This window comes from Durio zibethinus, chromosome 6 (genome assembly GCF_047325235.1).
Source record: "Durio zibethinus cultivar Kanyao isolate XHJ-2024 chromosome 6, ASM4732523v1, whole genome shotgun sequence".
NCBI classification, from domain to species: Eukaryota; Viridiplantae; Streptophyta; class Magnoliopsida; order Malvales; family Malvaceae; genus Durio; species Durio zibethinus.
In genome coordinates this window covers 5500148-5515276 of record NC_143167.1, presented here as the reverse complement: position 1 = coordinate 5515276, position 15129 = coordinate 5500148, and the positions used below count along the sequence as shown (strand labels likewise).

The 15129-nt window shown below is 32.7% G+C and overlaps 1 pseudogene; it reads left to right on the top strand.

The window, feature by feature from the left end:
* The first annotated feature begins 278 nt into the window (after window positions 1-278).
* Window positions 279-1373, top strand: LOC111286022 (NDR1/HIN1-like protein 1 pseudogene; annotated as a pseudogene).
* The last annotated feature ends 13756 nt before the right edge of the window (window positions 1374-15129 follow it).

The window sequence follows — 15129 nt, the reverse complement described above, 5'->3', positions numbered from 1 at the left end:
TTAATTTACCCTTTCTCTTCCTCAAGAAATTAAAAAACCTCAATTCAACATTTCAACCCTCTTTGATACTCCACATGACACTGTTTCTTTCTTTCTTATCACTTTCTAGTTTTAAATAGAGTTGCATTCAACAAAAATTGAGAACCAAGGGTACTAGATTAAGGTAAAAATGAACACCCCATTTCATTTTTTTTCCTCCAAGAGTTGAATTTTTGGTGGGACCTAATGGGACAATTGCCCTGATGTAGAAGCAGGACTGCACCCCAAGATAAGGTTTGCACCAAACAAACAATCATATCCCTCATTTTGCCCCAACCACCATATGCCAATTCACACTAATTCTATTCCTCCTTTACTATAAAGTCCAATCTAGAGCAAATACATTTGCACATTAAATTAGTACTCCATCAAAACCATACACCCAAAATTAATCCATTTTCCCCCAACTTCAGTACACATCTCTCTATATATCTGAGTCTCATCTCAATTTCTTTTTCTTCTCTTGCTAAATATTCTCTTAACTCCAAAGCCTTCTGATCTCTTCTTGTTTTCTCAGCTTGAGATCTTGTCATCTCCACCGTCTAAACCAACCCCACTAAAAGTAGCAGCTGCACCACCTGAAGTCATGAATGCCAAGGCCTGTTGCAAGCACGACTATAAGCAAAAGCTTGTCAAGCGCATATTGATAGGCATTGTTGGGTTGTTGGTCGCTTTTGGCACAGTGGTTTTCCTTCTATGGGCAATTCTCCACCCTGCCAAGCCCCGGTTCATCCTCCAGGATGTGACTATCTATGCTTTCAACCTCACAGCCCCAAACTTCCTCACTTCAAACATGCAAGTCACTGTATCTTCCAGGAACCCCAATGACAGGATCGGAATTTACTACCAAAAACTCGATATCATCGCATCTTATCGTAACCAGCAAATAACCTTACCGACACTGCTACCAAGAACCTACCACGGCCACCAGGACGTCACTATTTGGTCCCCATTTTTGTGCGGCAATGCTGTGCCTGTGGCTCCATTTCTTGAGGAAGGGTTGAGTCAGGACATGAATGCTGGATTGGTGCTGCTCAACATTAAGGTTTTCGGGCATTTGAAATGGAAGGTAGGGACTTGGATTTCAAGTCGGTATCAAATTAACGCCAATTGTCCAGCTTATATTTCGTTTAGTGATTTAACTAAGGCAATCCAAGTTGGTCCTGCTATGAAGTATCAGCTTGTGCAAATTTGCAGTGTGGATATTTCTCGTAACTAGTTAATTTTTTTTTGTCTCATCCAAAAAAAAGTCTGTATCCCCTTATTGTTAGTTATATGACTTTTTTTAATATATAATAATTATTATATCATGTGACTACTTTTACATTCATGTATATATATATATAACTATTCATTCAGTCTTTTGGTTTTTTTGTTAAGTTAAAATGACAAAGAAATTTCTTGGAAATTGAAGGATTGAGATTTAATTTTGAACCTATAGACACTCCCCTTGAAAGGGTAGTTGACTATGGAGTCAAGATTTGTGGTTTCGCTATAACATGTTTCTTTAATTTTTAGTTACAATTTACAAGTTGGCTCTTTTTTATTCAACAGAGAACTTGGCCATTTTGTTTAGCTTTGTTGAATTTTAGTTTTGATTGCAACTGTAGCTTGTACAGGAGTAAATTTTTGGTGGATTCACAAGGATAGAAAGAAAGGGAACGCATGCCAGACTAGCTGGTGCCCACTCCAGCGCTATAAATTCATTGTTCATCTTATTATGAGTAAATTACAAGAGGGTCCTTCAGTATGTGTATGTGTCACGGTTCGTGCGTCCGCCCTAGACGGCTTAAGTTCTCGGTCCGTAACACATACATGACCAATCAGTTTTTTTCCTTTTATTTTTCACCCTCTCAATTTCATTTTCTGGCATGTATATTAATTACAGAATCACGAGAACTGCTCTCAGAAATCTTCATCAAAACTCAAAAGGGAAAAATACAACAAATTTGATACTATAATTATCAAGAAAAAAAAAAATGCTATCATTGTTATCAAATTCTGGAGTTGTTTGACTGTAGTCAGTCCTATGTCCTTGGAAACTGCAGAAGCTTCATCAACTTTATTCAATCTGTGATTCATTTCTGATTTTTTTTTTTTGGGAGGTGGGGAAATTAAACATCGATTTCGACAAAAACGCATATGTTTATTTCTAGTTTATCGTATAATAGCATTTTTTTTTATCCTGTCCATCGAACCAGGACATTGAGTAAACCGCCTCAAGTTCTCTCTAAAGTTAAATTAAACAGCAAACGTTGGTTAAATCAAGTTTTAATGCTCTTTTTTTCTTCTTTCTTAATTTCTTTGGGGTCAGTTCAAAACTTTGCTCATTCCTGGGGTATCCAATGGCTAAAGACCAATTCCAGGGCCAGCAATGGTTTTCGAGTTTCAACTGTAAACTTTTGTCAACACAGCAAATGTTAGGTGCAATTAATATTAGCTGGTCGGCCAAACCAACGGAATCATGGGGTGTTTTTTCTGGTGAGATCGAAGCCTTGAGAAACGCTATAAAATTGTAAAGCAGTTCGAGTACGGAGAAAGAAATCTAGGCTTTTTTTTTGTTTTTTTTAAACACTGTAAAAGTTGGGGTTTGCTGATTCTAAGAGAAGAGGGTGATTACTTCACCTACTTACATGTCTTTGGAATAAGTCTTTCACTACAACTAGTTTGGTTCTTCTCGCAACTTGTAGGCACCAATTTTCTTTTATTATTATTATTATTATTTAAAACAAAAGGAAAAAAAAGTTAAAAAAAAAAAAGAAGTCTTTTATTTTAACTTTGGTAGCCAAAATTAAGCTGTCAGAGTGGTTTAAATTTTTTTTTGATACTGCTTAATTTGACAGCATAAAATTCGGTGACCAAAAGTCATTAGATAGACACAAATTTTCTATAAAAAGATCTTAAAAGATCTTGGATTTTGAATCTCAAAAGCTTTATAAATAGAGCTAAGTTTTACAAAAACAAAGAAGGACAGAAGGGAAAAAAAAAAGAATACTGTCAACAGAAAAAAAAGATCACAGTCTTCTTTGAGGAACCAGCAGCAAACAAAATTTTTTTTTCGAAACTAAAATTTTAGATATAGGAGGTTAGAGATTTTTTTGAAAAAATCTGGATTTGAAGGAGTGTTTAGAAAACAAAAAGGATCATTGGAGGAATTTTTGAAAATTTTTGAAAATTTGTTTGGGTCGTTGAAAACTGAAAAAGTTTGAATTTTTCGGCCACCGAAATCTTAGATTTTTTAATTTTTCGGCGCCGTTGAAGTTTTCGATCACCGGTGCACGACAGCGATAGGCCGAAAACTGGGTATCCACTGCGGCCAGTGAGAGGGGTTGAATTTTTAAATAGAGAGGCTCTAGGTTACAGAGAGAGGGGAAAGAAAAAATAAGAAAAAAAAAAACAAAAATAGGTCTTTTATAGGCCCTTCAAAACGAGTTTTTGGACGTCTGAATCAAGTCCGACTCGCGTAGGATCCGCACGCTAACCTACGCCCCAACCCGACCTGTTTCGCAGGTTTTTTTTTATTATTTTGATTTTATTTATTTTGTATTGATTTTTATGTTGATTTTTTTATTTTTTTTCATGATATTATTGTTATTATTATTATTGTTATTTTATATTAATAATTCTTAAAATAAAAATAAAACTAAAATAATATAAAGGCTTAAATATATAATATAAAAAAATTTAATAATAAATTTTTTAATGAAAATAAAATTTTATTACAAGCAAAAATATTATTTAAATTTCTTCAAAGTGTTGAGATAATTTAAAAAAATAATTTTTTCTAAAAAATAATAAATTATAAAAAATGATAAATAAAATAAAAATAAATTGTTCAAATGAATCTTTTAAATGTAATTTTTAAAGAAAGCTAAAAGAGTTTAGTTTCTTTAATTATTACAAGTACAAATAATTTTTTCGGATTTCACCATAAAGTTGAGATAATCCAAAATTATTTTTACTAAAATAATATTGATTTAGACAATGTAAAACAATAATAAAAATGAAAATAAAAAATAATAATAATTGATATTTTAAATTTAAAAAAAAATAAAAAATTAAAAGAGTTCGATTTTCTTTAATACGAGCAAGATATAAATATTTAGATTTCTTCGGTGAGTCGGGATAATCTAATTTTTTTATAATAAAAATAATTAATAAATAATAAAAAGTTTTTTTAAATAATCATAATAAAAATTAATTAATAAATTCCTTTAATTATAAAAAAAATAATTTTATTTAGGATAGTGTCAAAAGGCTGAGATGATCCTAAAACTTGTTCAAAATTTTTAGGATTTCACCGAAAAGTCGAGATAATCTTAAAATTTGTTTAATAAATTTTAAGAACTCACTAAAAAGTCGGGATGTTCCTAAAATCCTTTTCGAAACAAATAATTAAAATATCTTATGACGAAGTTTCGAAAATTTTGTAAATGATCAATTTTCTCGAAATATTTTTTAAATAGTGATTTTCTATCAATTTTACTAAAGCGTTGAAGAATTTATAGAATACGAAACAATAATAATGTTAATTTCGAAACAGAGAAAAATGTTTTAAAATAAATTTTAGAAAATTAAACTTAAATAAAAAAGACCACGATATCAAATTTATAGGATTACGTATGTTTAAATGGTACCGTTCTTCGAACGGGCAATGTGAGGGTGCTACTACCTTCCTCACTCATAACCATACTGCCAGACTTAGTCCTGATTTTGTAAATCTAAACTTCTTTTAGTAAGTTTTAATTAATTTTAAAATTTTTTTACTTAAAGATGATATTTTGGGTGGCCAATTACATCTTATAAAAAGATTGATGACGACTTGAAAAATTTTCATCAAACCTAACGATCGAGTCTCCTCAGATGAAAAATCGTTATGATAGTTTGGCAACTCCGCTGGGGACACTTGAGAATCAAGCCAAAAATTAAACATGCGTCATCCAAAATTTGAGATTATGGTCTTTTCGATATTAAATTTTAATTTCTTATCTCAGAATAAATTTTTTTGTTTGGTTTCGTTTGGTTTTGATATGTTATTATTTTATTGCTAATTATATTGTTAATTTTATTAATAATTGAGTACATTCCCTCACACATGTGCACATTTGCATTCATGCACGAACTCTATACCCAGGCTCCCAAATCTATCCATTTTTAAGAGAGAGTAGAGTACATACGCTTTTGTGAGGTTATAATACCTCTGCTTGGGCTAGTGAAATACTTTCACTCAAGTTGAACCCTTTTCGTCGGTAGCCCATTATGGGTGAAGATCAAGGGCTTTCCTAGTCTAGAGTGGACGATAATAAGGATCAATTTGGAAACCTTTTTAGCCTATGTTAATTACCAAACCATGCATATAGTGAAACTTAAGAAATCAACCTTAGATAGGGCTATACCATTTTTGTTGATTATACCGTAAATTAGGACACATGAGGGACTATTTATTTTAATGTGATTACTAACCCTATTTTATTTTGCTCTCATTTTGTTTCATGATCATGCATCATCATAAACACTTGTATATGGGATGTGCTTATCAATATGCCAATATCAGTAAGAAAATTTTCAATCTTGCTTCGAAAACACCATCATGATGTTCTCAGCTTCGAAGCTCACCATGTGTAAAGAGACCAATGTGGTAATAGCTTTATCATTAAAAGCCCAAAGTAGAATGGGAAATTGTTTGAAAAAATCTAAACAAGAAATTTTGCCTGAAGAAATCAAGTTGGGACTTCAGCAAAATGACATCTCTGAGTTGGTCGAGATCTAACATTGTGTAACAACTTCTAGGAAGATGGCTTTTGAGGAAAAATATGGTCATATTGCTTCACTGCTTGAGGTGCCTACGAAAAATCAATTGATAAAAGCTTTAGTTCAGTTTTGGGATCCTGCATACAGATGTTTCGTATTCAACGAAATAGATATGACCCCGACGATCGAAGAATATGCTACATTATTATGGTTGCATCTTCCCAATCCAAACAAAATCTATTGGCAAGGTCAAAAACTTGGATCTCGAAAGAAACTCACTTGTATGATAGAGGGCCCCACTCAGAATGTGAACTTGTATATCCAAACAAAAGGTAAAAGTGATTGCAACCCATGAAAAATCGTACATGATTACATCATCAAATACTTAAAGGAAGAACGAGGCATGAGAATGATAGTTTTGGCAATTTATGGCTTGATCATCTTTTTGAAAGTCCTGGGGCACATTGAAGTATCATGATTAACTCTCTTGAATAGGTGGATAATAAAATCAATCTTGTTCCTTTTATATTGGCAGAGACCTTTAGATCATTGAATCATTATCGAAAAAGATGAGGATGCTTCATAGAGTGTGTACAGTTACTCTACATTTGGGTAAAAAGTCATCTTCAACATCCTATGAGTAAACTTCATCCTACTTATAGTAATAAAAGTAGGCCACTTGAAGAATGCTACAATGTTGAGTGGCCAAAATCAAAGACTAAGGAAGAGTGGGTATTGATTTTGTAAGATCTCACTAGTGCTCAGGTTATATGGAGAGCTCCATGGATGCCACGAGAAGCCATGTTATACAGGTGTGGTGACAAGCCATGGGTTCCACTCTTAGGATCATAGGGAGGTATAAGTTATGCTTCGACATTGATTCGTCGACAATTAAAGTCAAAGCAATTTGTCCCAATGACTCATGGGCTTTAAGAATTGGAATTCTCTTTTGAGAAATCAGGATTTCTGGGAAAGATAAAAGAGATTATTAGAGAGTGGAAGTAGACTCGAAGAGTAGATCGTGGGGGATATACAAATAAAGCCACATCTGAATATCTTATATAGAGAAGTCAGTGGGTCACAAGCAAAATTGGTCCTAAAAAAAATAAATCATGCCACCAAAAAGACACCAATTGTGAAAAGATTCCTAAAGATATGAAGATTATGAAACCTAAATTTAAAGAAGAAAAAGAATTATGAGAGCTTGAAAAGAAAAGGCTTCAACATGAGATTAATGAGTGGAAAGACAAAACTGATAAGAGTGAAGCAAAATCTCGAAGGTTTGAAAGAGAACAAAAAAAATATTTTTGAAAGCTGGCATAAGTCCATCGCCATAATAACTACAAAGCTTAAAAATCCAAAAAAAAATATAGAACAGCTTTAATCCAATTTATTATCTAAGAAAAAAGAGCTTAGTTAATCTGTGGAAGAAAAAAAGGTACTACAAGGTCTCGTAAATGACTTAAAACAGTAAATGCATTATCGAAGTGAAGCCATTCAAGTTTTGAGAAAGGAATGAGATCAATTTGAACATAGAGCCAGTATTGGAAGGAAAAATATCAGTTGAAAGAATTTCAAACCACTCGCCTAGTAGAACAGATAAGAGAAGTTAGCTTTAAAGTAAGAGACATAGCCCAAAAGGCTAAACAAGTGAAAAAAGAGGTTTACCCAGGATAGCATAGCCAATGCTTGAACAATTTTCTAGAGAATGCTTATGAGCAATACAAGCATGTAGGGCGTTTCTTTTGAAAATTTTAATATTGTAATGAAAGAGGTATTTAGTAAGGATAACGTGAAGTTATGATATGGTGGTTCAAGTTCAAACTTAAAATCTTTTGCAAATATTGGATATATAATAAGTACATCCTTTGCATTCATGCATTCATGCATCATATGTGTGTTTCATTTTAAAATAAAAAATGCATCATGACTAAAAGAAAGAGACCTTAAAATAACAAATCTCAAAGAGTTTTCTTTAACTCAATCAGGTGCAAAAATAGTTAGGCCATTAAGAAAACATAGATAAGACCACTCAATATCGTTACAACACTAACTCACAAGTCAGAATCATGGAAAGCGAGTAAGTATCTAGAATATAAAGGATAGAAAAAGCTCAATTTGATATGCATAAGCAAATGATTAGGTCTCAATAAGAGTTGATAGAACAAATGACTAGGACTCAAGAAGAGACTCGAAAGGAAATGGCTGCAATGATGGACATGATGAGGAAAATGACCAAAGAAAAAAGGGGTTGCTAAAGAAAGGAAGATCCATTGTATCCATCAGAGTTTACTCTACCCTATGCTTAAACCTTTCATCAAATGCATCCACAAATGACACAACTTGAAAGGCAGCTACATGCTCAGTTTAATTTACCTCCATTTATGGTTCAACCACGTAGTCAAAGACATGTTAGTTTAAATATTGGGGCAACTCATGTTGAGCCCATTATGGTCTCAAATTTAAATGACCCAAGAGAACAAGAGAATCTAAAGAAAGGTATGTCAGAGCAATATAAGAATACAAAGGCACAGCAGAAGTTAGATCTCTTAGAAGAAAGGCTACGAGCTATTGAAAGTATAAATATTTTTCGTACAATTGATGCTAGTGAACTCAATCTGCTTCAGATTCAGTAATCCCACCAAAGTTCAAAGTACCAAAATTTAAAAAATATGATGGAACCAAATGCTTTCAGGCACATATCACTATGTTTTGTCAAAAAATGACTGGGCATACAAATAATGACAAGTTACTTATCCATTATTTTCAAGATAGTCTTATTAGATCAGCTTTCAAATAGTATATTTAACTAGACAAGAGTCGTATTCAGTCATAAAAAGATCTGGCCAAAGATTTATTACTCAATATAAGCATGTCACGGACATGGCTCTAGATAGACTATCAATGCAAAACATGGAAAAGAAAACTAATAAAAATTTTGAAGAATATGCCTAGAGATGGTGAGATGTTACCTCTCAGGTTCAATTTTCTCTCACCGAAAAAGAAACAACTATTCTATTCATCAATACTATTCGAACACCAAACTATGACAAGCTTATTGGTCATGCCATGAAAAACTTTACGATATGGTGATCACAGGCGAGATAATAGAAAATATCATTAAAAATGGAAAGATTGATGAAGGTGATGTTTTTGGATCAAAGAAAAGAGGGCCATCCAAAAAGAAAGATGCATAAATACAAACTGTCACCACTGAAAAACCAAAATCAAGACCTTTTATCCCATACCACTCATATCCTGTATACTAACTTTCTTAGCCGACCATTTCTAACATTTCCCAAAACACATACCATTACCAACCAATGCAAACCCAAACTTCTACTTTTCAAGCCAATATTCATCCCCGAGCACTTTCACCATAATCTTTCCCTTAAGCAAATACCACAGATTTTAATCTAAAGAAATCTTGAAATAATTGAGAGCAACAACGATTTGATCCAATTCTTATGACATACACGGAGTTGTTCCCTCAGTTATTCCAGAAACACTTGGTGGCTCGATAGCCCATAAAGCCTTTGAAACCTCCATATTCGACGTGGTATGATCCTAAAGCTTCATGCGACTATCATTATGGAATTCAGGGCCACTCATTGGAAAATTGTATGACTTTCAAATGCAGGGTGCAAAGCTTGATTGATAACAAAATTTTAAATTTCACAACCAAGGTCGAACCAAGTGTGAAGGCCAATCTGTTACCTAATCATGGTGGAGGATCAATAAATACTTTAAATAATAAGGTAACTCAAAATATTAAAAGAGAAGTAAAGGAGATTAGAACCCCTATGAATGAAATATTTTTTGCCCTTGTGAAAGAAAATATGATTCATCCAATACCTGAAAATTTAGATAATGAAAATTTCACATATAATTCAGATCACACATGTGAATTCCATATAGGGATGGTTGGTCATTCGCTTCAAAATTGTAAAGCATTTTGATAGGAGTTGCAAAGAATGATAGATTCTTTCTAGGTTGAATTTTATGAAAAACATGAAAAAAGTTCAATGAATATTGTGATGGAAGACTCGTCCAAAAATAAGCCTTACCAAATGAATTTTGAGCCTGTTACCATTTGTATGAAGAGAAACTGAGTGTTAAGGTTAATAAGCCAGTTCACATGAATTTTGAACCTATCATGATCTTTTATGATGAAAAATTGAGTGCTAAACCAGTTTGTACAACTATGCCAAAGGTAACAATTAAGGTCCTTAACCTATTCCCGTACAAATCGAATAAGGCAGTCTTTTAAAAATATGATTGTAATATCATATCACAAGGTTTGGATAGTGAATCTCTTCAATATGGCTCATGTGATGCAAGCATAGCAAACATAACTAGCATTGGAAGCATAACTCGAAGTGGACGATGCTATACCCCAGAAGCACTTGAGAGAACACGAAAAGAAAAAGCAAAAGAAAGAGAAATAAGCTTAGAAAAAGAAGATAAAAAACCCAACAATCAAGAGACTCACCTAGCCCCAGTCTTAGATCGAGAATGTAAAAATTCGGTTATAGAAAAAGAGGCTTATGAGTTTTTGAAACTTATTAAGCACAGTGAATATAGTGTGGTGGAGTAATTAAATTACTTACCAGCTCAGATTTCTATGCTTTCGTTATTATTAAATTTTGAGTCTCATAGAAATGCTTTGTTCAAAGTACTCAATGAGGCTTATGTAACTCATAATATATCTGTGGAGAAATTTGATCACATAGTGAGAAATATCACAGTGAAAAATTATATATCATTTAGTGATGATGAAATTCCACTCGGTGGTCGAGGTGATGCTAAAGCCTTACATATCTCCATGATATATAAAGATCATACACTGGCAAAAGTGCTAATTGATAATAGATCTTCTTTGGATGTCATGCCTATAACTACACTATCTAAATTGCTAGTTAACATATCTTACATGAAAACAAGTCATATGATAGTAAAGGCTTTTGATGGGACTCGTCGTGAAGTGATAGGCGATATCGAGCCACCAATCCAAATTGGACCATGTACTTTTTATATAGTCTTTCAAGTCATGGATATCTCCTATTCCTATAGCTTTTTTTTGGGAAAACCATGGATTCACATGGTAAGAGCTGCTCCATTCACTTTGCATCAAAAGGTAAAATTAATAATTGATGAAAGGTGGTCATTATTACTAGTGAAGAAGACTTATTGGTGACTAAACCCTCTACCGCATCATATGTTGAAGCAGCTGAGAAAGCCTCAGAATATTTTTTTAGGTTTTTTGAATTCGTTAATGTAACCTATATGAGTGAAGGATCAAAAGTACCTATTCCATGCTATCTAAAGTTTCCAAGATGGCACTTAAAGAAATGGTAGGAAAAGGATATCAAGTGTGGGTTGACTTACAAGGGATACAATGACCATCGATGATACCTAAGAAAGATGATAAGTTTGGGTCGGGGTACAAGCCAACTCAAAAATGAAGAATGAAGTTCATAAAAGAAAAAAAAAAAGGTTGGCTCATTTTCTGGGATAAAAATTAGAAACTGAAAGCCTATCTTTTCTTCTCTTTTACGAGACTTTTATCTCAGTCGATTATATCTATCCAGATGTAGTAGGTAATATAGAAAAAGAGTTCACACCATCATTGAAAGATATCTTCGCTAAATTTTTGATACAAATAATGGGTGAAAAAAAGAAAAATGAATATCCAAGTTGTCCATTGGTTTATCTTACTCCTCCTAGTGTAGAACTGAAAAATTGACATGTTGAAGAGATACCTGTTGTTTTTAAATTTTCTCTAAAGTAATGTGTTGAACCAAATCTAAATAAATGTCTTATATGTGTTTGTTTCTTCATTTTCAATTGAATAAATGACAAGTGTAGCATATTTGTCCATTTCTTTTACCTCTGTCATTTCAATTCCTTGCATTACTATACATCCATCTACATTTCGTCCATTTTACTTATTTTTAGGTATCTGAATAATAAATATGAAGATCATCATGATAATATTCCAGGATTTGATTTTGAAAATTCTATTTATATTGGTGAACTCGATGATGAAGAGAATGTGGAAAACCATGCCATATCCCCAAAATTATTGACATTAGTGGAACAATAAGAGAAACAAATCATGCCTCATCAAGAAACCACTGTAGTTGTTAATTTAAGGGATGAAAAAACTAAAAAAGAGGTTAAGATTGGTACTTTAATGTCATCACCAATAAAGCAAGAGTTGATAAAGTTACTATATGAATATGTAGATGTATTTGCTTGGTCGTATCAAGATATGCTAGGGCTAGATACTAAATTGTAGTGCATAAGTTACCTTTGAAACTTGAGTACAAACCAATAAACAGAAGCTGAGAAGAACGAAACTTGAAATGTTGTTGAAAATAAAAAAGAAGTGAAAAAGCAATTTGATGTGGGATTCTTAAAAGTGGTCAAATATCCCGAATGGATGGTAAATATAGTCCTAGTACCCAAGAAAAATGGTAAAGTGAGAATATGTGTTGATTATAAGGATTTGAATAAAGTAAGTCCAAAAGATAATTTTTCATTACCTTACATTAACACTCTAGTGGATAATACCGCTAGGCATTCTTTGTTTTCATTCATGGATAGATTTTCATGCTACAATCAAATTAAAATGGCATAAGAAGATATGGAAAAGATTACTTTTATGACATTATGAGGACATTTTGCTACAAAGTAATGCCTTTTGGTTTGAAAAATACTGGGGTAACTTACCAAAGAGCCATGGTAACTTTATTCCATGATATGATGCATAAAGAAATAGAGGTGTATGTGGATGACATGATTGCCAAATCTCATGAAGAAAAAAATCATGTGACTAATCTCAAAAAGTTATTTAAAAGATTAAAAAAATTTCGGCTCAAGCTTAATCCAGCTAAATACACTTTTGGTGCAACTTCAGAAAAATTATTGAGATTTATTATCAGTAAAAGAGGAATAGAGGTGGATATAGATAAGATACGTGCCATCCAATACTACCACATCCACACACACAAAAAAGTAAGGGAATTTTTAGGGAGATTGAATTATATTACTCATTTCATTTCTCAACTTACAGCCAAATGTGATCCCATATATAAGATTCTTCAAAAATATAGGTTAGGAGAATGGGATGAAGATTGTCAAATGGCGTTTGAAAAAGTTAAAGAATACTTATCAAATCCACTAATATTAATGCCGTCTATCTCTGAAAAACCTCTTATCCTATATTTAACGGTGCATGAAAAATCAATAGGATGTGTTTTGAGGCAACATGATGAAACAGGAAAGAAAGAACAAGCCATTTATTACTTGAGTAAAAAGTTCACTAATTACGAGTCAAAGTATTCACCGTTGAAAAAGATGTATTATGCATTAGCTTGGATAGCTTATCGGCTCAAACAATACATGTTGTATCATACTACTTGGCTTATTACAAAATTAGACCCAATCAAGTACATCTTTGAAAAACCTTCATTGTCAGGAAGAATAGCAAGATAGCAAGTGTTACTTTCTGAATATGATATTGTATATGTGTCCCAAAAGGTAATTAAAAGAAGTGCTATTGCTGAATATCTTACAAAACGCGTTCATGAAGATTATGTGCCTGTGATATTTAATTTTTCAAATGAAGACTTAATGTCTGTATTACATATAGATAAAGAAGAGCATAATGAAGTTATATGAAAGATATATTCTGATGGTGCATCAAATGCTTTGGGGCACGGTATTATAGTAGTTTTGATATCTCCAAAAGAAGATTACTACCCAATCACTGTTAAACTAAATTTTGATTGCACCAATAATGTGGTAGAATATGAAGCATGTGTTCTGGGTCTTCAAGTTGCTCTTAAAAAAAAGGTTCATGCTTTAAAAGTTTATGGAGACTTTGCCTTAGTCATATACCAATTGCGAGGAGAATGAGAAACCAAAGACTTAAAATTAATTTTATACCAAAAGTATATATCATAATTGATCAAAGAATTTGAGAATATTTGGTTTCATCATTTACCTCGAGAAGAGAATCAAATGGCTGATGCTTTGGCTACATTGGCAACAATGTTCAAATTAAATGAAAATGCAAAAATCTAACCCATCAAATTAAGCTTGCGAGAGAAACTAACTCATTATTCAAATGTTGAAGAAAGAGTTGATGGAAAACCATAGTATTTTGACATATTACAATATATTAAATATCAACAGTACCCATAGCATATACCAGGGAATGATAAAAGAATGTTGAGAAGGTTGGCAATGGATTTTTTTCTTGATGGAGAAATTTTATATAAGAGAAGTCAAGGCCAAACACTATTGAAATGTGTGAATGCTATCGAAGCCAAAAAGTTACTAGAAGAAATTCATGAAAGTGTTTATGAAACTCATGCAAATGGTCACATGATGACTAAGCAAATAATGAGAGCAGGATACTATTGGTTGACAATGGAAAAAGATTGCATTGACTATGCTAAAAAATATCATAAATATCAAATTTATGTAGATAAGGTTCAAGTTTCTCCAATGTTCTTGTATATTATGTCAACACCTTGGCCTTTTTCTATGTAGAGAATGGATGTGATAGGGCCCATTACACCAAAAACCTCAAATGAACATCGATTCATTTTAGTGGTAATTGACTACTTCAAAAAATGGGTAGAGGCAACTTCATATGCTAATGTGACAAGAATGGTGGTTTGTAAATTCATCAAGAAAAAAATTATATGTCGATATGGCTTTTCAGAAAGGATCATTTCAAATAGTACTCTTAATTTGAATAATAAAATGATGACTGAGGTCTGTGCTCAGTTTAAAATCAAACACCATAAATTAGCACCTTATCATCCAAAGATGAATGGGGCAGTTGAAGCGGCCAATAAGAGCATAAAGAGAATTATTGAAAAAATGATAAATTTGTATAAAGATAGCATGAAAAGCTACCATTTGCATTACATGCTTATCGAACTTCGATTTGTACATCTACAGGAGCTACACCATTTTCATTGGTATATGAAATAGAGGCAGTATTGCCCATTAAAGTTGAAATTCCCTCCTTGCGTGTTCTTATGGAAGTTGAGTTAGAAGAAGCTAAGTGGGTTCACACTCGATATGAATAATTGAATCTCATTAAAGAAAAAAGATTAGCTGCACTTTGCCATAGCCAACTGTATCAAAAAAGAATGATACGAGCTCATGATAAGAAAGTTCACCTACAACAATTTTAATAGGGAGAATTAGTATTGAAGAAGATTCTTCCAAACCAACATGATCCTTGAGAAAAATGGACTCCTAATTAAAAAGGCCCATATGTGGTGAAAAAAGCTTTTTTTGGTGAGGCATTGATTT